The following is a 22,027-nucleotide window of genomic DNA, read 5'->3' as shown; positions in this document are numbered from 1 at the left end:
CTGGTATTTGTAAGAAGAGGTGACTGTGATTTATCAATTTATAACCTTACTCATCTGTTTATTAACTTGGTGAATTTATCAAGACTGCATAAGTTTCCTTGTTGATGTTGACAAAGAGTGATCTAACAAAATGCAGTGAAACATGTGGTTCCAACTCACCTCATTTAGGAAGTCTAATCCTAAATGCCTGAGTTACAGGATAGTGGGAGGAGTATTAGCATCAAGCCAGTAGGAAAATGCAGAAACTTTCTGGTTTCTCAAAACCATTTATAGTTTATGACAAAATACAAATATGTTTTATAATGGTTTCTGTCCTTTAAAGTGTTGTATGAAATACATAAAATTCTTGGAATTATACATGAATATTTTATTGAAATACTAAATTCATAGGAACTTTGAAAAAGATATATATTTAGATTATTTTACAATCTCTGCCTCTTAGCAAAATTTACTCATTTTTATCATCAACTTAAACATTTGACTTGATGTTTAAAAGTTTTGGATTGAATTATGTAGCTATAAAATAATATGTATAGAAGTACATGAAGAACCAAAGTGTACTGATATTTGGCAGTGTCAACATTTTATTTACCTTTCACTGAAAAAAACCCCTCAGGTTTAATAACTAATAAATTTATTAGAACCTCAAACATTAGTCTTTATTGTGTGGAATTTGAATATTTTCTTCTAGCTTAATAAATACACTCAGAAAAAGCAAGATTTTGGTAGACCTAGATTAATGCATTATTAATTCTATCACTCTAAAGCATTAAACACCTACATGCCTAGGGGCCTAACTTTGAACATTTTCAAATCAAATACTATAGAATAAAATATTTATAAATATGGAGCTACTTGCAAAAATTTCAAATAATAATCAAGAATAAAGTGTGTGCCATGGAGGCAACAAAGACCTGTGTAACCTTCATTAAATATTCCAGTTAAGTGACAAACCTGAAGCATTCAGAGAAAAAAATGAAGTACCAAGTGTATGAATGTCATTTTAAGTACAATAGAAATGAAAGTTCTATGTCTTTTATACAAAATGAATTTTATGTACTATTTTATTAATTTTAATCCTGACAGTGATCTTGTAGGATATGAAGATAGCGAGTCTCAGAAACATAAAAAGATTGCCTATAGCCACAGAAATAGTGATTGGCAGGACTAAATTTAACACGTGCCTGCTGTTCTCTAAAGCTAAGGCTATTTCCATTGTATTTGTGTGTGTATGTGTGTAATCATTTATTAGTAAGAATTGAGAGGAAGAAATAATGTAGGATTTGGTAAGCAGCTTAAATTTAATGGAATAAGTAAGCTTTAAGCCTCTTTCTAGAATTGGAATAATTTAGATAGGGGAAGGCCTCTCCAGATAAAGGTAATGGCATAAACTTCAAGATAATCATGTCATTCCTTTCTTCTAAATAATGGTTCTTCAGTTAACTTTTGTTCTAGTCCTCTACTCTATTATAGAGCCTCATTTTAAATGATTGCCAGAGGCTTCAAACTAAATCAGAATCTCCAACAGTGTCATCTTCATCTAATGTAGACATCAGACCAATCTTTATAAAATGTGCATTCATTCATTCCTTCATTATCCATTTATTGAATGCTCACCTACCATGTGACAGGTACTAGGTTAAGTGTTGGAGATATTATAGTAAGCCATGTAGTCTATGCCTTTTTGGATGTCTTCATAACCATTGAGGAAATCATTTGATATATGATTTTAAAGCTTAGGTAGGAAGTCTAGGTTACCAATAAAAATTTAAGGATCATCTTCAAATTGGTGATTGTTGAAATTGTAAGTAATTTCTAGGAGATAGAAGTAGACGGGGAAAAAAAAGAAACCAGGAAGAAGGCCAAAATCTTTTAAGGATGATGAATTTAAGAGAGCTAGTAGGGGATAGAGGAGAAAGTATCAAGGAAGTTAAAGAGAACAGAATAGACAATGGAAGGAGTGCTGTTCAGTTGTCAGCTAGCTTTTGCCTTTACCGACCACACCAATAGCACAATGTAATATACATGACACAGTCTGAGGTGGAGAGTTAACACTTAGCCAACTGGTACAGCATGTCATGCTATACTTATTTTTTCCCTTGGGAAATTGACAAGGTGTTTTGCTGATGTTAACTTACAATGCATCTAAAGACTGACAAAAGGGAGAAGTTGAATCTAACATAGACATTTCATTCCTGCACTTTAGTTTGATCAGACTGATCAGTGACTCATAACTGATGCATAAGTGAGTACATTTTGATATTTAAGAAATGAAGTAGTATACATATTACTAAATATGATAATGCTAGTAATTTTCTCACTCAATTCCTGTTTAAGGATATGTCACAACAGTGGTATTCAACTTCATTTGAAATTCAAAACACTGAAATTAATTTTTAAACATTTTTATTGAGTTGAAGCAAGAGAGCTAAAGAACAATTAAGTTAATTCACATTTGACCATATACACATGTAATGGATACATTTTATACTAATGTGATCTAAGTGCTTAGCTCAGTATTAACCTAGCAAGCCTGTAATTTTAAGTGTTGGTCTAGTTATTTTGAACCTATAGCTTTAAAAATGCATGAAGCTCATTTCACATAATGTGTGTAATTTTAAAATTAGATTAATTGCCCCCTGCACTGTACTCTTTTCTGTCACCTCTTTCAGTTACAGTTATTTGTATATTTCTTGAATCTTATGTCATATGATCATATATATGTATCAGGATACAGATATGTACATACATGTACAATAATAATGGATGTTTAAATTTCTGAAACATTGGATACATTGTATAGTGAGATTCAAATTTCCATATCTTTATTCTATGTGTATTTTATTTTTATTTTACAGATGTGGAAATGGGGGCTCAAATAATTCAATAAACTTGTTGGTTACATAATTATTTAATGGAACTATAGATCTTGAAGTCAGATCTTCTGATTTTCAAAGTTCATATATTCCCAGGTAAATTAAGCTTACATGTTTCTTTTCTTTCCTTTGTTTCTCACATGCCATGCAGTAAGGTATAGATTTATAATCTTTTACATTTTAATAAATATTTAAGGTGTACATGTATCTGTCCTATATCTATGCAACACATCAAACAAATTATCCATTTAAAAAAAGACAATTTACATACCATTAAATAAACTAAATATTTTTACTCCCTGATATAAGCTAGTTTAGTTAAACTATTAAGATTATGTAAGAATACAGCCACATGAAACTTTTAGAAATGTCTGTATACAGTTATGCAATATATTTTAACATTCTACTCAATTTTATTGAAACATTTTGTTCCCTAAGAAGATTAAAAGATGTACAGAATGACCCAAAATGTCATATTTAGGCATCATTTCCAGTACATTTTTAAGGATAGAAAGAGTAAATTAAACGTAGATATGTAAAAAGTAGAGTATGTTGGTGGCCTTAGGAAAGAAATGATTGCAGGGTAAACTAAAATGAAACTCCTCTCTGGGAAAAAAGTAATTTAACTTCATGAACAGCTGTACCTCAGAGGGTCAGGCATATGAGCAATTAAAATGAAACAAGTTGATTTTAATATGCCTTAGTAACTGTGATTGATCTTACAGAGCTGTTGTTGACTATACATCAAGAAACAATTTAGGATCCAGTTTAAAACAAAGTTTATAATCCTTGTTTAATGGATTTTGGTACCTCAGGCTATACAGTGCTGTAAAAATGATTAAAATGTGCCCTGTCTCTGTGTAATCAATAAAACCTCTCTCTAAAATTAGGTTCCAAAGACTCCTCAGCAGGCTTGGCAGTGCCACGTCTGTAGAATTCCAAATGAGCCATCTATCATTATTTCCATACACAAGGTTCATTAGACACCTCATTCTTTATCTTATTAGCACCAAAGTCAGCTAAACAATCAAATCAAAAGGTCACCTTTAACAATACCTAGTTAAACCAAAACATACATCAAGACATTATTAATACATCAAATGCAGTGGTAAGAATTCCTACAAGGCCAATAAAGGGTTATTGTTAAAAGAACTGAAAATATACACATTAGTAAGTTGAAGAAAAAATTCTAAAGTGGCATCTTAAAGAGATGGGTTTATTCTATTACTGAAATCAGTAAACACAAAAAACTCCTTTAGATTATATTATTTTAAACCGTTTTTATTCTGTATATCATGAAATTGAATTTGTTGTTTTTATGAAACATATGGACAAGATCAGTAGCTTTGGAGTTACTTTAAATTATTTTTAAGATTATGCATCAGCCATAAGCACATGTTTACTGAATGTATTTGGTTTTTTAAATTACATTTTCATCACTAATATTTTATGATAGAGTTCTTTATTTTAAAGAAGTTGATGCATTTCAATTTTATAATTTATATAGCTAAAGAAATTTGAAGTTTAACTTTCATATACATTAAAGTTCAGTTCCCCTAGTAGTGAATGTTTTGCTTTTAAGTGAATCTAGTGAGAAATACATATCAACTCTGGAAATGTGTTCAGTTTATCATCCAATGTATCACATGAATAAAATGATACATAAACTTATTGCCTCTTTATAAATTCATCAATTATAATTTAATCAACTTTTATTTTGCTCTAATTTTAGATACTTAGATAAACTTAGTGGTCAATAGGATTAATTTCTACATCCATAGCTCATATATATGTATGTAGATTGCATGCTTTCCTTAATCTAATGTCCTTTGATTCTTTATCCAATTGCAAAATAAATGAATACGTATTTGTGTTTCTATTGGGTCAGCTTGGGTCCATAAGAAAATATTTTAATGATTATTAGCCAGGAATGAAGAAAAATAGCTCTTGCTGAATATTTATAATAACTCACTCAATGTTTTGTCATTGCTATATGTGTGGTGAGTCTGAAATATTTGTTAATGGCACTAGGTGCCAGATTATTTTGTGAATATTTCGGCTCTTTTAATCCCTCCCAAGTCAGCACTGTGCTTTAACTGCCATCATTATGTTTATTTCTGCTTGGTACTTTCAGATACAAAATGTTTCTCCCTGCCCTTCCCAAATACCCAGCCCTCACTGCCACTGGGATATATCACTTAATAAGAAATGTAAATCATTACGTTATCATGTAAACTGTAAAAAAACGGTTTGTTTTTCATTCTTTCATCACCCTAAAACAACACAGTGGAAGATGCAGGAGGGGAAATGTGACTTTCTATGCTGATATAAAGGAGATTTTATTTTATTTTATTTTTAAAGATTGTATTTATTTATTCATGAGAGACACAGAGAGAGAGAGAGGCAGAGACATAGGTAGAGGGAGAAGCAGGCTCCATGCAGGGAGCCTGATGTGGAACTCGATCCTAGGACTCCAAGATCACGCCCTGGGCGGTAGGCAGGCACTAAACCTCTGAGCCACCCAGGGATCCCCAAAAGGAGGTTTTAAAAGAATTTAAGGAATGGTCAGGAAAGATGTTAAAATAAAGAAGAGGCAGGAGGAATTTAAAGAGAAGATATTGACTTGAAAAGTAATGAAGAGCTTAGGAGGAGGATGAGTGGCTTAGTATTTTTCAAATTGATTCAGAACGTCTTAGAGAATCATAGAAGAAGAGCATTATAGACATCAATAAGGTTGATATTCATATTAATCTGAATCAGTTAAAAATATAAAAAGCATGATACACTTCTTTCAGTTTTTGTTTTGTTTCTCTTTTTAGGATTTAAGATTTGCTTTAAAGAACAGACCATGTTAAGATTATAATAGTATGGCACTGGGACTAATAAACTACTGGAAGATACTGGAATATTCCTAGTTAAGTATCTTCGTTGTTCAAGGGTGTAAAATTCAGGAAGTGAAAGGATTTTTGAATTTAGTGCTAATCTTAATGATCAATAAAGTAATTATGACTGATAACACAGAGGATATTATCCTATACAAGGAAATGGCTGGTATTATTAGTAATAAATATGGGAAGTAACTGCATATTGTAAAGAACAGTGTTAGACTCCTTTCAGCTGCTTGCATGGGTTGGGTTTTTTAAGGGACATTACTATGCTGGGTTCCAAGGCTTCTAGCTACTTCCCAGCCCCCCACTTTAGAACAACTCCACTGGTGTAGAAATATTTAACTGGGAATCCATGTCCCTCCATCAGTTCATCTTGTGCATGTCTTAGGATCAAAAGGATGCCATAGTTTCTCTGTATTTGGGCAAACCAGAGTCTCTTTTCCATGATTATTTTTTTATGCCTCCAGCTGCATGTTTAAGTGAATGTATTTTGATGTCAGATAAACCTATTTTGAATGCTATGTGACTGCTTCCTCATCTGTAAAAGGCAATAATGCCTATCTGAAAAAAAATTGCTAGAGGGTTAAGTGTAAACTGCCTAGTAAAATATCTGGCACATATTAAGTGCTCAATAAATGTTAATTATTACTATTATGGTTAGCTCTCAAATTGCTATCTCATGGAGTTTATAGCTTTTCAGGATGTTTATTACTTTTTGAATGCTGCCTCAAGTTCTGTTTGCTTCGCAAACAGTTTTATTGATAGGCAGCAATATTCAACTTCATTTCAAAGTAAACAACTTTCCTTTTTAAGGTAGATGGAAAAGAATAGGAGATAAGGAATATAATGAAAGAAAACTGACAATAACAGAAGAGCAGCTGCACTCAGGGCAGGGTAAAGGGGAGATTTTAGGAAAGAAGTATGTCTACCTCCCATACACACTTCTATTTCCACCTTTTTACATGAGTCCTGCTCACAGGTCCTACCCTGGCTGGCAAAAGAAGAGAAGAGCAGTGTTTGAGGATAGGTCTCAGACATGGTGTGCTCTGCAGCTATCCAAGCTAGGAGCGAATACTAAGCCCTCTAGATGTTTCTATGAGCCATTTGTTTAAGGTATCCACTTGCAGTCATTCATTTCCCCTTATGTATTTAAAATATTTATCATGGATAATATTAATATTGTGGATAGTGTAGATAATGAAAAAACAAGGCTTACTCATCTTTAAGTGACTTATACTCTAACACTGCTGACAAATAACTAAAAAAAACCAAAACAGGGTGTGGTGGAAGCACATAGTGAGGCTATGATGGAGACAAAATAAGGAGGAAGACTTAGATTAGAAGGACTTAAGTTAGTGACACTTTCTACTTCAGAAATGCAAGCCAAGTCATAAAACATACAGTGGTGTAAACTGTAAAGGAGTTGTAGTAATACTTCCTTCCTAGTCTCTTCAATCAGAATCATGGCTTTTGGCAAATGAAGCAAGACAAGTAAAAGCTTAAATATTAAAGGGCATATTTAAGGATTGTGGATATCTGTCAGCAGCTGGCTAAGGGCAGTTATATAGCATGATTTTAGGGCAAGCGAAGCATTCAAACATCCCCTTCTTGGGGCATGGAACCAAAAGAAAAAAAAAACTTCCCATTTTGAAAATTTCAGATGATTTTTCCTTTTAAGTAGTAAGTTTCAAGATATTAAATTTTTCTCAATGTTTAAGTTCTAAGTAGTACACCTGATGTTTACAAAATTAAAGCAAAGTCAAAGGTTTTGCTTAATTTCAGGGTGGAGGTCTGTTGTTTATTTTCTTGACAGATGTGCTTGCCCAATGTTTGGTGTTGATATTTACATTTCCATCAAGGGAATAAAACTCAGAAAGTCCATCTATCTGTGCTTCTAAAATCAGGTGCCTATCATAAAGAAGTGAAGTTACTAATTTTTAAAAAAGAGAACTGCAGAGCAGAATGCTTTTTAACGCTTGGGTAACAGTGGGTGAATAGAAAACATATTCTCAGGGTAGCAAATGCTGTATTCCTAAGGGTGGATATGCTCAATCCCATACCCTTGGTGGAGTAATACCTGCTGGTCTCTAGAGATTCTTGAAAGTGAAAAAATGGTGAAAACTTCTTTTTCAATTGAGTTATTCTCCGTCCACTCTACATTGAAAACAGTTAAACTCTGATTAGATATCAAAGTACACACCTTCTGGGCAGCCTGGGTGGCTCAGCGGTTTAGCACCTGCCTTTGGCCCAGGGTGTGATCCTGGAGTCCCCGGATCGAGTCCCACATCAGGTTCCCTGTGTGGAGTCTGCTTCTCCCTCTGCCTGTGTCTCTGCCTCTCTCTCTCTCTCTCTCTCTGTGTATTCTCATGAATAAATAAAATCTTAAAAAAAAAAAAAGTACGCATCTTCCAGTTGTTTGTTTTCTATTTGAAACCTAAGGAAGGAAAAGTGGGTAACCAGTCATCACTCCTTTGTTTGAAACTGTAGATCTAATCTTACGTAAATATAAGAAAAATTCCAGAGTGAACAAAATTGTTGTATGTGATTTTTTTTTAGCTTCCTAGGTTTTAAATTTTTTAGCATGAATAATGTTGACAAAATTTAATGAAACAAGAATAGTATGGAAATAGATTTAAAGATAATTCAGGTTTTTCCACTCTTGCTTTATCCAGTTGTTATTATTTGCTCATTTTATTATTAAGGTATCTTAAAGGTCTTTGCTTGTGTTCAATGTATCTAGGTAACAACTATTTATCAGTTTATAGAAATATTTTTCATCCTTTTTCTCACTCTAGAATAGGTAGTCTTTCATGTATATATATTGTAATTTATTCATCTTCTATGGTTGGGCAATTTACATGTTTTTAATATTTTGATATCATAATTTAATTTCTATACTTGAAGTATTGTATTTTTGGAGGCAGGTATATATTCTAGGTGAATTTTTAGAAAGATTCCTAGAAGGACCCTAGAAGTTGAATTGCTGGTTCAAATGCAAATGTCATTTATTGAGTATTGCCAAATTCCCCTCTAGTGTTTGAGAAGACTGTTTACCTTGCCAACAAAATGAGTTGCCACTCTGATAGGCAAGCAAGGACACTGCAATGCCATTTTCATTCTTGATATGAGTGAAACATTGCATATATCATGTTTAAGGGTCATTTAGATATTTTTTTCTGAAGGATGGTTAGTCATGTCTTTTTTTGCTATTTTTCTAAATTTTAAGAACATTTTTCTTAGATACAAATTGCAAACATTGTCTCCTAGTTTGTCATTTGTATTTTGACTTTACTAGTGATGTTTCTTGCAATAACTTTATATTTATTATGCTTTATTTTAATTTTTGCATAGATATTTCTTTTTCACTTAATCTCTTATTCATTTGGAATTTATTTTGGTCATAATATGAGTTATGAATCCATTTAAAAAAATTTTTTTATTGGAGTTCAATTTGCCAACATATAGCATAACACCCAGTGCTCATCCTGCCAAGTGCCCCTCTCAGTGCCCATCATCCAGTCACCCCAATCCCCCGCCCACCTCCCTTTCCACTACCCCTTGTTAGTTTCCTAGAGTTAGGTGTCTCTCATGTTTTGTCACCCTCACTGATATTTTCATTCATTTTTCTCTCCTTTCCCTTTATTCTCTTTCAGTAATTTTTATATTCTCCAAATGAATTAGACCATATAATGTTTGTCCTTTTCTGATTAACTTATTTCACTCAGCATAATACCCTCCAGGTCCATCCACATTTTTTAAACAAATGTGACCCATAGGGTTTGTAGATGCCTTTTACCAGATTGAGAAATTTCCTTTTATTTTTAGTTTCCTGAGAGTTATCATGAATGGGTGTAAATTTTATGAAATGTTTTTCTTCATCATTTTATATAATCATGCGGTTGATCTTTATTTTGTTAATATAGTAGACTATATGAATTGATTTTTTAATATATAACCAGCCTCTCATTCCTGGAAGGAAATCCATTTTATTGGTAGATTTTTCTTGATTTTATTTTTTTGAGCAGTTTAATGTCTATGTTTATGAAGGATATTTTTCTGTAGTTTTCTTTTGCTTTCCTGTTTTTTTCTTTATGGTACTGTATTTTGTCTGTTTTGGTACCAGGGAAATACTCATCTCATAGAATAAATTGGAAAGTGTTCCTTTGTCTCTTATTTTTAGGTCAAGATGTTTTAGAATTAGTCACAGTTCTTCTTTAATGTTTGGTGAAATTCTCCACTGAAAGTGTCATAGCCTGGAGATTTCTGGGGGAAGTTTTTAACTATTCTTTAATAGTTTTAGCTGTTCAGGTTATGTATTTCATCTTGGTGAGATCTGGAAGATGATGATTTTAAAGGAATTTCTTTAGTACATTAAATTGTCAAATTTATGTGAATAGAACTTCTTCAAACATTTTTTATAATCAGGCAGCATTATATTAAATATTTCCTAATTTTGGTAACTAATTAATAATCACCCTCACAATTTCAATTGTACTAGTGTGTCGAGGCATTGTAAGAAGGCAAGAAAAAAAAGTCTAGTTGAAATGACAAGGTTGCTTAGCACATCTCAGTGCTAGCATAAATTTATAAAATAATCTATTTCTAAATTCTAAAATAAGTGGAAATTGACAGAAAAAAACTTACAATAGCATCAAAAGTGTGAAATACTTAAACAGCAGATATGCCAGACTTGTATATCCAAACCTGTAAAATCTTGCTAAGATAAATTTAAGAACTAATGAAGGAAGAAATATATAATGTTTATGGACTAGAAGAAACAATATTATTAACTTTTTTTTTTTTTTTGCAAATTTATATGTAGAGTTACAGCAACCCAAGTCAAAATCCCAGCAGACATTTTGTAGGAATTGATAATCTGATTTGACTGATTGATTGATTGGATTCCCCCTTGCCCCCACTTAACCTGCCATGTTTCATTCCATCAAATTCTCCGCCCACATAAGATCATTTAGATAGCACTTCATTAGGAATAGGAAGGCCATTGAGAGAATCCAGGATTCTTTCAAGCAAATTTCCTATCATCTGTCATCTGACTAAATGAGTAGCACTTCCAGTATAAGGTGTCAGAGTGATGTTATTCAATTCAACAAAGGATGATCTCTGGGCAGTGGCTATAGAAATGATCATAAGAAATGACCTAAAACTAAAACCTAGGACTCTAAATTTCCAGAAGAAAATTGAAGGAATTTCTTGGCTTACACAAAATTTTCTTAGGACACAAAAGGAGTGAATCATAAAACAAACTGACAAGTTTTGTTGCATCCGAATTAAAAACTTCTCTTCAAAAGACATTTAATAAAATGAAAAGACTACCTAAAGGCTGGGAGGAAATACTTGTCAATCTATTTATCATAAGGACTTATATTTAGTGTATAGCAAGAATGCCCAAACTCAAAAATTAGAAAACAATCCATTACAAAATGCCAAAGGACTTGTACAGACATTAAACCAAAGAGGAAAAGTGACTGGCAAATAAGCACATGAAAAGATGCTCCTCAAGGAGCTACACATTAAACTCCAATGATATACCCTTCCTACAGTTTAGAATAGTAAAACAAACAAGCAAGCAACAACAGAAAACTCAAGCAACAACAACTAAGAATACCAAAAGCTGAAAAGTTGCAGGACCATGGATCTTTCATGTTGCCTGTGGAAGTGCAACATTGTACAGCCATATATATAAATCATACAATCCAGAGATCTCACTCACTTCCCCAGGCACAGGGAGGGAAATGAACAATATGTCCATACAAAGACTAAGTTTTATAGCAGCTTTTTCATAATCAACAAAATTTGTTGTATTGATTATCTATTGATGTATAATCAACTACTTTAAAAATTGATTTAGAACAAAACTGTTTACCATCTCACTTTTTTGTTGGCCAGGAATTCAGGAGTCACTTACCCAAGTCTTTTTAGTTTAGGATCTCTTTAGTGGTTTCAGCTAGGATATTGGTCAGGATATAATCACTTGAAATATTAACTGGGAATGGTGGAAATACCTCCATTTTGGCTTTCTCACATAACTGTTTAGCTGGTATTGGCTGTTAGCAAAAGGCCTCAGTTCCTTGCCATGAGCCCTTCTCTAAAGAGCTGCTTGAGTATCCTTATGGTGTGTGACCTGGGGAAGATGGACCAGTGTGTGATCAAAAAAGGAAAAACAAAAAGTAGACAATACTTATCTTCCCTGCATCCTAATTCATCTATTACCTCATGTTTTCTTTGATTTAGAAACATGCATGAGGCACCTACCATGTACCACAATCTATGCTAGGTAGTAGAAATGGCAAAATAAATAAGACAAAGCTCTTGCCTTTATTTTTATTTTAAAAAGATTTTATTTATTTACACATGAGAGAGAGAGAGAGAATGAGAGAGAGAGAGAGGCAGACACATAGGCAGAGGGAGAAGCAGGCTTCATACAGGAAGCCTGATGTGGGCTCAGTCCCGGGACTCTGGAATCATACCCTGAGCCAAAGGCAGCCGCTCAATTGCTGAACCACTCAGTCATCCTATTGCCTCTAAATACTTTCTAACGTGTTCATACAAATGGACACAAAGCAGAGTTCTTGAAATATACCTTTGCAAGTTTTCATATATACCTCTTTTTGAAAAGTCATTTTCATTGAAGTAAGCCTATGATGTACTTTTTTAAAGAATACAGATCAAATTTTTTAATTAGCATAAAAAGTTTTTTCTATAGATATTTCAAAATCATTTCAAGTACATTTACATTCTTAGAGGTAAACTGTAGAATCCAATATGAAATACAAATCCATGTTTTAGTATTAGAAATTGCAGTAAAATATCCATCTCCATGAAAACTAGGACTATCTTTAGTTACACTCTCTAAATATAATGAACAATAATCTGAAATTTTGATAGATCCTTTTTATATCCCTGTAATTAAAAAGAAAAACTTTTACTAAACTATAATATGCACATTGAAAAGAGCACTTATTGCAAGTGTGCTGTTTGAGGAATTTTCCCAAACTGAATAATCTGTGTCACCAGCAACAGAAGTCAGAACAGTAGCCCCTTGTGCCCTTTTTTGAGGACTTCCTCTCCCCAGTAGTAACAGTTATCCTGAAATCTGTTGATTTGGATTAGTTTTGCTTGGTTTTGATTTTTATGTAAGTTGAGCTATACTGGGTGTAATCTTGTTTCTAGTCACTGTCTTTAATGTCATGTCTTAAAATTCATCCTGTGCTGCATATGACTTTAGATAATTCTCATTTCTGTGCATTCCTTGTGAACAACCATAATTTATCAGTTCCACTCTTGCAGGCATTTTGAATAGTCTCAAGTTTGGAGATATAGCAAGATATTGCTGTAAACATTTGATTGCTGCATGGTTTTTGGTGCACATATGTATACATTTCTGCTAGGCATACACCCAGGAATGGAATAGCTGGGTTTAGGATAGGCATATGCTCGGATTTAGAAGATCCTGCTAAAGAGTTTTGAAAGTGGTTATATATATTTTATCTTAAAATTTTCTCTTGCTTGTTCCTCACACTAAATCCCAGCATGACAGAACAAATATTAGAACAGACATTGTCCAAAGTAATTTGTAAGAAGAATTTATTTGCAATCTCAAGAATTTACACCAGCTTTATTTTTTATTTTCTCACATGTCTGAGTTTATTTTAACAATCACTTAAATTATTTAATATCCATCCAAAAATGAGTAAAATTGAAGTACCCAGAGGGTCATTGTCACCTGTATATCAGCTAGTATGCCATCCTTCTACTCACAGGGATAACCCAATTTAAGAAGTATGGGGGTAAACTAATACCAAGGTATATCTACTGTATGATACTCACTGTCTGGGATGAGCATGTACATAATAATCTCATTATCCTTCATACTGTAAATCCTCCTGAGGGAGACATTGTTATCCTTACTTATATAAATTAAAAATAAAAGAAGTAGAGGATATGTAGAATGTGTCTAGTCTATTTCATCGAGTTTGTGTTTTATCAGTTTTTAGAAATGTAACTTTTTATTATATTTTGCAAGTTTGTATGGGAAGGATAGAGAATGGGGTAGAGGACAGAAGATGTGCTTGAAAATGCTCTACACTAGATGTAAAAGACCAGGATTTAAATCATGTTCTGCAGCTCCTGGTGATGTTCTGCAAGGCAAGAGTATTAATTCTTCTGAGTTTCAGTTATCCTTACATGTAAATATGATATAATATTCTTCTCTTCCTACTTGCATGGATTTTTGTGAGAATGACACATGAAAAAAAAGATAACAAAATGATAATGCCGTGTTACACAAATTACTTAGTCTCCTCATTGTTTCTGTGCATAATTTTTCCTAATGTTCTTCCCCAATATATGTATGCCTGAAACACAGTGCTCATTCTTTTGGAAGTTTTCATTAAATAACATTTGCATATTTTAAGCACTTTTTAAAGAATTTCACATTATTTTGGGTAAATTTCCTAGAAGTGACAGTGCTTCATCACCGATGATGTGCTATATACATTTATATTTAAACTTCACATTATTAAAGAATAATGTGTAGTATAAATACTAATCTCCAGTAATTTTTTTCCAGTAATTTTTACCCAAGTTGAACATACTTTTACAAATACCAATGTTAAAACAAAATGCAGCCCTTTATTGTGCACCAAAAGGCTATGAATGAAGTTTTCTTTTTGATATGACTGAAGACAGTAGATTTGTTAGGTGATAGCTTGGCAGTTATTACCAATTTCTGGTTCAACTGTTTGATTGTTTTACTTTAACAATTAGCAAGAGCTAATGTGGACTTAACTGAATTGAAGACATTCAGTGTGATCATGAATGTCTTGAAGTTTAATATACAATGTTAGTTTTGTGCTTTAGGAAAGAGAAAAAAGGGAGTGATTATGAAAAATCTATTTTAAAGGGTAAAAAAATATTTAGAAAAATAACTCTTTTCAACCCTTTAATTCTTGATGTAATGTAATCTTACTTAATCTATTCTTGCTCTCAAATAGTTCAACTTATTCACACATACTACTGAAAAAAATCAAATATTTAAGTACAGTACTATCAATATCTGAAAGCATTTGTGGAAGACATGTTTCCAGTTATTAAGAAAGGTGATATTTAAACATTATGTTACAGTTTGATAATGCCTTTGCCAAGGAACCAAAACAATAAACACAGGCTCTATAAATTTTAATACGTATTTATATCAACCTGACCCATTGTTTTCAATACCTATGACAAATTTCTCCAAAGTACTATTTTCAAAGAATTTACATAGGAAATAATAGATGTTCAACGGATCAAAGTTTTATCATGATAAATATTTTTGTATCTCCTGTTCTTGTTTTCCATGCATAATTACAAACTAATCTCCCCCAGAACTCTTTAAGAGACTTTGTAAAATGTTGACATGGAGAAAAGAAAAATATGCATTTTGATATGTTTACAATGTGCTCAGAAACTTGTCTTAGATTCTTAACCAGGGAATATGCTTGTTGATTGAAGCATAACCAGGGAATATGCTTGTGGATTGAAGTTATGTTTGTTAGTTCTGATGAGAATTGAAATTTTAGTCAGCAATTTACAAATTATTTCAGGTTTTAGAAGGAGGCGAGGCTAAGTAAGTTTGAAGAACAGAAAGTACATGTAGGTGCTGAGCATATTCATGATTAAGAGGTTGCTCCTGGAGAAGGGAGAACAGAGAGCAAAATATATATATCCCGTTTTGGAAAGTTAATAACAGGGATTTTTCAATTCCTATTTTAAAATTATTATGTTATACAGACACAGCCCTATCCCTCCTGGGTATAAATCTGATAATTATAATGCAGATAATTATAATGGGAGTAGTGACTGAAGTCTTAGATATAATATTTTAACCTTTAGCAAAGTAAAGAAGTATATGCACATGTAAAGCATCAGATATTTCAGGAAGGCTTATTGTGAAATGAGAAACATCTCTTTCCTCCCTACCTTCATAATAACCTGACTCCCTGGAGGTATCTGCAAGCATTTTTTCCATAATTAATTATTTTATTATTAACCTTTATATCTCTAAGTATTATGTTTAATTAGTGATTTGTTGATCATCTATAAATCATGACAGTTATTGTTGTTTTTATGATTTTTTTCCAGCACTCTCCTGCTTTATTTTTGTCTTTTTGACTTGTTCATTTCTTTGCTTGGAATATCTTTCTCTAAAGCATTCTATGTTTACTTCACTCCGATCTCCTCAAATGTCATCTCCGTTGAACAGCTGTGTGTCTAAATAGCTCTTCTCCCTTCCCCCAATATATTTTTCCTGATTGTATTTACCATTGCCTGATATTATAAATTTGTTGCATAACTTATTTACTTCCTCTCTCCCATATCTGTGTGTAAGTTCTGTAGTGAGAGTATCTTTTTTGCTTATTGGTGTGTGTCTAGTGTCTAGAACAGTGTTAGGCACATTTTATGCATTTTTATCAAATATTTGTTAAATCAATGAATGAAGGGGGATCCCTGGGTGGCGCAGCAGTTTGGCGCCTGCCTTTGGCCCAGGGCGTGATCCTGTAGACCCGGGATCGAGTCCCACGTCGGGCTCCCGGTGTATGGAGCCTGCATCTCCCTCTGTCTGTGTCTCTGCCTCTCTCTCTCTCTGTGACTAAAAAAAAAATCAGTGAATGAAGTGGTTAGCAGATATAAATTTTATTGTTTTAAAATTTAAAAGTCTTACAAACTTGAGGAATATTTATCTTGTTTACAACATTGTTAATGAGAGCTTATCAGTTTCAGTGAAATTTAGGATGGACTTAAGATAACCAAATCTACTATTCCTGTGCACAAATGTTATTTATTTTTGATATTCAATAGATGTGATATGTGTGTTTATGTATGTATTATGTCTTTGTAACCCCCCTAATAGTGTTTATAGAGAAAACAGAATGAAAAATATGTCTTAATCCTTATGAAGCAAGGCAGTATTATCCAGTCCTAAAAGAAATATCCCTGAGAAGACAGTGTTAGTTTATGATAAGAGTAGAATGTCTGTATTTATCGTGTGGTTCCCAGTTTCATGCATTCTACCAACTGGGGACACAGCAACATACAATGTGTGTTGATATAGGGGTCCTGGAGGGTGGGCCCCAAGCTCTAGGGGTGTCTTTTCCAAACTAGTCCCTCATTTGCACCTTCAAAAATATGTCACAAAGAAAGCCACTTAATGTTTGCTGTGCTATATGTATTTCATAAATTATTTTGGAAAAATATTTGACCTTCCTGTAGGAAGTTGGAAGGGTAGTCTGGAGTGTTCCTGTACACACTTCACCTAGCTTTTCCGAATGATGGTATTTTACATACTCATTTGTCAAAACTAAGAAGTTAACATCGCTGCAATGCTGTTAATGTTACAGATTTTTCCAGTTAGGATATTTTTCTGTTCCAAGATCTAATCCAGGATATTACATTGTATTTAATCATAATGTCTCCTCCTTGCCTCCTCCAGTCTAGGATGGTTTTTCAGCCTTCTTTATTTCTCATGACCTTGACAGTTTTGAAGAGTACTGGGTTAGGTATTTTTTGAGAATTTGTGCCTGACATTTTCTCGTGGTTAATCTGGGGTTATAGATTTCTAGGGGTAAAATACTTAATGCAGAACATGTCAAAGAAGTTACTTAGATAGAAGTCCTGGTATAATTGTAAGCTTACTAGAAGACCAATTACATTTTTTAAAATTCTCATTTCTCAAGAGTCTGTGGGCTCTTTTCATGCACACCAGAATTGAGATTGTATTTTTATTTAAAATATGGATTTTTTAGATGTCTGAAATTTAAAAAAAAAAAAAAAGATGTCTGAAATTTTGCTTGTGTCAAGGGATAAGCAATGGGTAATGTTTTCAAATTGGCACTGATACTTGCCAGTGGTCCCTTGAAACAAAAAGTTGCTATTCTTGATGCTGCTGTTCTTTTGCTGTTTCTTTTCTTCTTCCTCTTCATCTTCCTCACTTCCACCTCCTCTTTATATTAAGCAATCGCTGTAATTTTTATAAACTCTATACAGCCTTTAGATTTAGTGAGACATTTTCCTTTATAACCTCCCACATATTTTCTATTTTTGAACAAAGCTTTCACTGTAATAATCAGCATTGATAAAGATAAAGATAATTCTTATGGCAATTTATTTGTTCATTTCCACTCTGGGTGGGTTTTTGAGATTCTATTTTTTAGCATGTCATGTTGTTGAAAATGTGTCTCCTTATTCAAGTTATATATTTAGAGCTTCTCCTATTCTCCAGTAGAGACAGACAACAATAGCTATTTGAACTATGCAATCTATTTCAATATATATATTGTCTTTAACTCCTGATGGTATTGGTATGGCTGATAAGAGTGCTTGTATCTGTGCAACTACAATTGCTTGCCAAATTACCATTGCTAATTCCATAATAAATTATAATTCACAAACAAAATGTGTTTTAGATGGTAAGAGTATTGTTCTGTTGACTGGAATTCTAAAAAAAATCAAGATAAAGTCTTGAAAAATAATTTAGGTGATTTTTAAGAGATTAGGGCTAGAAATTCTTATTTAGAGAGACAAGAAAAATGTTCAAGACAAAGCAGAGGATAAAAATGGACCTTTTGTGAACTGCTTGGTCAGTAACTAAAAGACATACATCTGTATATTCTATTTTTGAACGTTACATGTTATTATGTACATTTTATGATATTATGGGGTTTGGATACAGACCTTTTATTCAAGAGCATTTTCTTGCCTATGATGAAAAACAGCTCATCTGCATTTGTCTTCATACAGTATCAAACAATAACTTACTATTCACATAAAACAAAAATAACAGTGGACACTTACATAGCACATACCATGTATAGGGACTAAAGTTGATGGGAGAAGGACAGATTTCCCCAAGAAGACAATGTGAGTTTATGATAAGAATGAATGTCTGTATCTATCCCATGGTTCCGAGTTCCATGCATTCTACCTGCTGGGGATGCAGCAACATAAAATGTGTGTTGATGTAGGGTCCTGGAGGGTAGGCCCAAGCTCTCAGGGTATCCTTTCCACACTGGACTTTTGTCTGCTCTATCAGGCTGGCAACTCCTGAGCGGTGCAGTCTGTGTGTGATAAGGGCAGTGAATCCAATGGGAACATGCCCACTGTCATAACTCCTTTGCCTTGTTCCTATGTAGACTTCTCTATGGATCAAATACTCCACACTTTTGGAGAGTGGTGCTGGCTGAGGCTGTGCTGGCAGCTATGTGCATAATGTAATCAGATATTGCATCCAAAATTTCTAAAGCAGTAGCTTTTCCAGCATCTAGTACACCATATTACTAGAAATGGGCAGTGTCTGCATCTTTGAAAAAAGGAATAAAATAGATCATCAGTTAGCTTATCCTAAACATGATATGAAGCATAAATTATGTATATTTATATGTAAATTAAGAAAAGATAGTGGGGAAGTATCAAAGAAAACTAAAAATTCATGTCATGATTCCTCTCAGATCCAGTCCCTGGATTTCCTAGTTCTCCAGTGGGAAATATATCTTCCCAGCTCCCAGGCTCTCTGTTATCTGAGAATAGGCTAGGAAAAGCACCAAGGAAAGCCCAGAATATTTTCTGACTCCCACATTTAGATAATGCCTTAGAAGCATCTATATCTTGTCTGTGATTCGAGCTCTCACTAAGCAGTCAGTCCCTTTCATAGTCTCAGGTTCCCCGAGGCCTCAGCTACTGAATTCTTGTTCTCACTTGACAGCCCTGATTTCTGGGCTCTGGTTACAGTACCTGTTTCCTCTGTCCATCTAGGATAGCAGCTTCTTGCTATTGCTCCTTTGGAGTTCCTTACTGTTTTCTGTGTAGCCATTCAGCTTTTCCATCACTTGCATAACCAATTCCCTGCATTAAATGTTCTCTATTTGAATACCTAGAGTGGTTTCTGTTTTCTTGACCAGAGACTATCATGAATAATTTGCTCCTCTCTATTGAAACTTGAAATCTGGATGAAAGAAATAGGTTCAAAGAAATATAACTTAATCAAACTAACTTCAGGAGAGATGAACTCAATATAGCAATCTAGAAATCAGATTCATTAAAGATTTGGCATCACCTCCTGTCTCCAGCAAAACAAATTCAAGAACAAGGCCCAAAGTTCTATTTATGCTGTAGTCTAGATAATTCCAATGTGTTTTAAGCTTATCAACATGTCTCAGAAACAAAATTTGCAAATTACTTTTATGGAAAATGTTTTACGCTGATACCAAACCTGGCAATGAAACCATCAAAAGGAAAAATACAGGCCAGTCCCATTTGTGTCATGAGTAAATATCAATAAAAACACTCTAAATATCAACTAAAAATCACAGCATTGGGCAGCCCGGATGGCTTAGCGGTTTAGTGCCGCCTTCAGTCCAGGGCCTGATCCTGGAGACCTGGGATCGAGTCCCATGTCGGGCTCCCCGCATGGAGCCTGTGTCTCTGCCTCTCTCTCTCTCTCACTCTCTGTGTCTCTCATGAATAAATAAATAAAAAAAAAATCACAGCATTACATTTAAATTAAAATTTATAACTGTGAATGGGAAATGCTCTTACAGACATTTCATTAATGTGAGGAATCCAGCAGAACCTCATTTATTCCCCTTTACACACAGAAGGAAACCAGACAAATAAAATCCTTAAGATTCACTTACAAAAAAAAAAAAAAAAAGCACTCAATATTCATGTCTTCATCAATCAGATTCCAGTTTGAACACTTACATAAGATAACCAATTGACAAGCAAAGCCATTTGATATTAAAGATTATGTTCTACAAGCTCTAAAAATCAGCATTAAATGACAGAGTATTCGGAATATTTATTTATTTTGCAAATAAGTTGCAAATACATTTGTTATGATTACAGAAAATAGACAAAGATGGTTAAAGTTCCCATTTTTATTCTATTCTGTGTCTGGGACCACAAAATAATACATTGATATTTTTATCACTATTTGTAATTTGGTATCTCATCAATGCAGATTCTCTGGCCTCAATATATAATCCCAAGTGGCATTGGCATCCATTGATGTGGATGGAGCTAGAGGGTATTATGCTGAGTAAATAAGTCAGTTGGAGAAAGACAATTATCATATGATTTCATTCATATGTGGAATTAAGAAATAGTGAAAGAGATCATAAGGGAAGGGGGAAAACTGAGTGAGGAAAAATTAGAGAGGAAGATAAACTATGAGAGACTCCTGACTCTGGGAAACAAGCAAAGGGGAGGAGGGTTAGGAGGTGGAAAAACTGGGTGATGGGTACTAAGGAGGGCGCTTGATGGGAGGAGCACTGGGTGTTATACTATATGTTGTCAAATTGAATTTAAATAAAATATTTTTAAAATATAGTGAAAAAATTGTGCCACAAAATCTAAAAAGAAATAAAAAAAGAAAGTAACTTTTCTGAATTTTCAAAAATAAAAACCAAATTTTAATCACCTATGCTAGGATTTTTCTCCACCAAAAAGTTATCACAAAATTGTCATAAAGAAACTAGCAAAAAAGTGTATAGCTAATAGTTATAATCAAAGTATAATAAAATTGATTCAGACAATAAAATATTTTTTTTCTGTTTATTGTGATGTTAGTGGGATTTATCAGCTTTAAAAGTATGCCCTGTTGGTTGTGCCTCCTTCTTTCCCCTCAGGTGAATATGAATATTAATTTTTATTCTTTATTATGTATTTGTACCTTTGCAAATGCATAAAAAGACTTTTTCTTAGAAACTGCTTATAAAATTAAATAAGCTTCAGGACTTTAAAAGTTTTCCTTTCTACAAGCCATCTCAGATCCTTCAGGTTGTTTGCAAAATTCGGTAGTAGGCAAAAGACTCAAAATCCAAAGAATGTGAATTCAAAGTTTGTGGCAATCACCTAGGAACTGAAGGGCAAGAGGGCTCTAGCAGATGTAAGAGTTAAACTAACATATTGGAACAATCACAATCAGTAATGCCCTTCTGGAAACCCATGTTGCTCATTAGCATACCAGTATGTCTGAAGATCCCTATGCCAAAGACATGAGCTTAGTGTGTTCATTCTGGCATTAGTCACAGGTATTTAATCACAAAACCTTTAGTCTTGGCATATATGTAGACATTTTGAAACATGTTTGGTAAATATTAGAATAAAATGGTCGTCAACAACAAATACTGAATACAAGGAAGAGACTTTCTGCAGCTAGATTGCATAAGACTTCCAAATACCAGAACATTTCCATTGATTTATATT

The 22,027-nt window shown here is 33.4% G+C and overlaps 1 long non-coding RNA gene across 2 annotated transcripts in view; it reads right to left on the bottom strand.

Annotated features, from left to right (window-relative positions):
* The window catches only part of LOC112671709 (uncharacterized), a 48,574-nt gene that overhangs the window by 3,954 nt on the left and 22,593 nt on the right, over positions 1 to 22,027 (bottom strand). Inside the window, exon 3 of one of the 2 annotated variants that reach the window (XR_004811406.2) lies at positions 12,148 to 16,415. The exons of the other annotated variant lie outside the window; for it this stretch is intronic. This is a non-coding gene — a long non-coding RNA (uncharacterized LOC112671709). Of the gene's footprint in view, positions 1 to 12,147; positions 16,416 to 22,027 lie in introns of those variants that run through there. 2 annotated transcript variants of the gene reach the window in all.

This window comes from Canis lupus, chromosome 32 (assembly GCF_003254725.2).
Source record: "Canis lupus dingo isolate Sandy chromosome 32, ASM325472v2, whole genome shotgun sequence".
Classification (NCBI taxonomy): Eukaryota; Metazoa; Chordata; class Mammalia; order Carnivora; family Canidae; genus Canis; species Canis lupus.
This window is presented reverse-complemented; position numbering and strand designations above follow the sequence as displayed.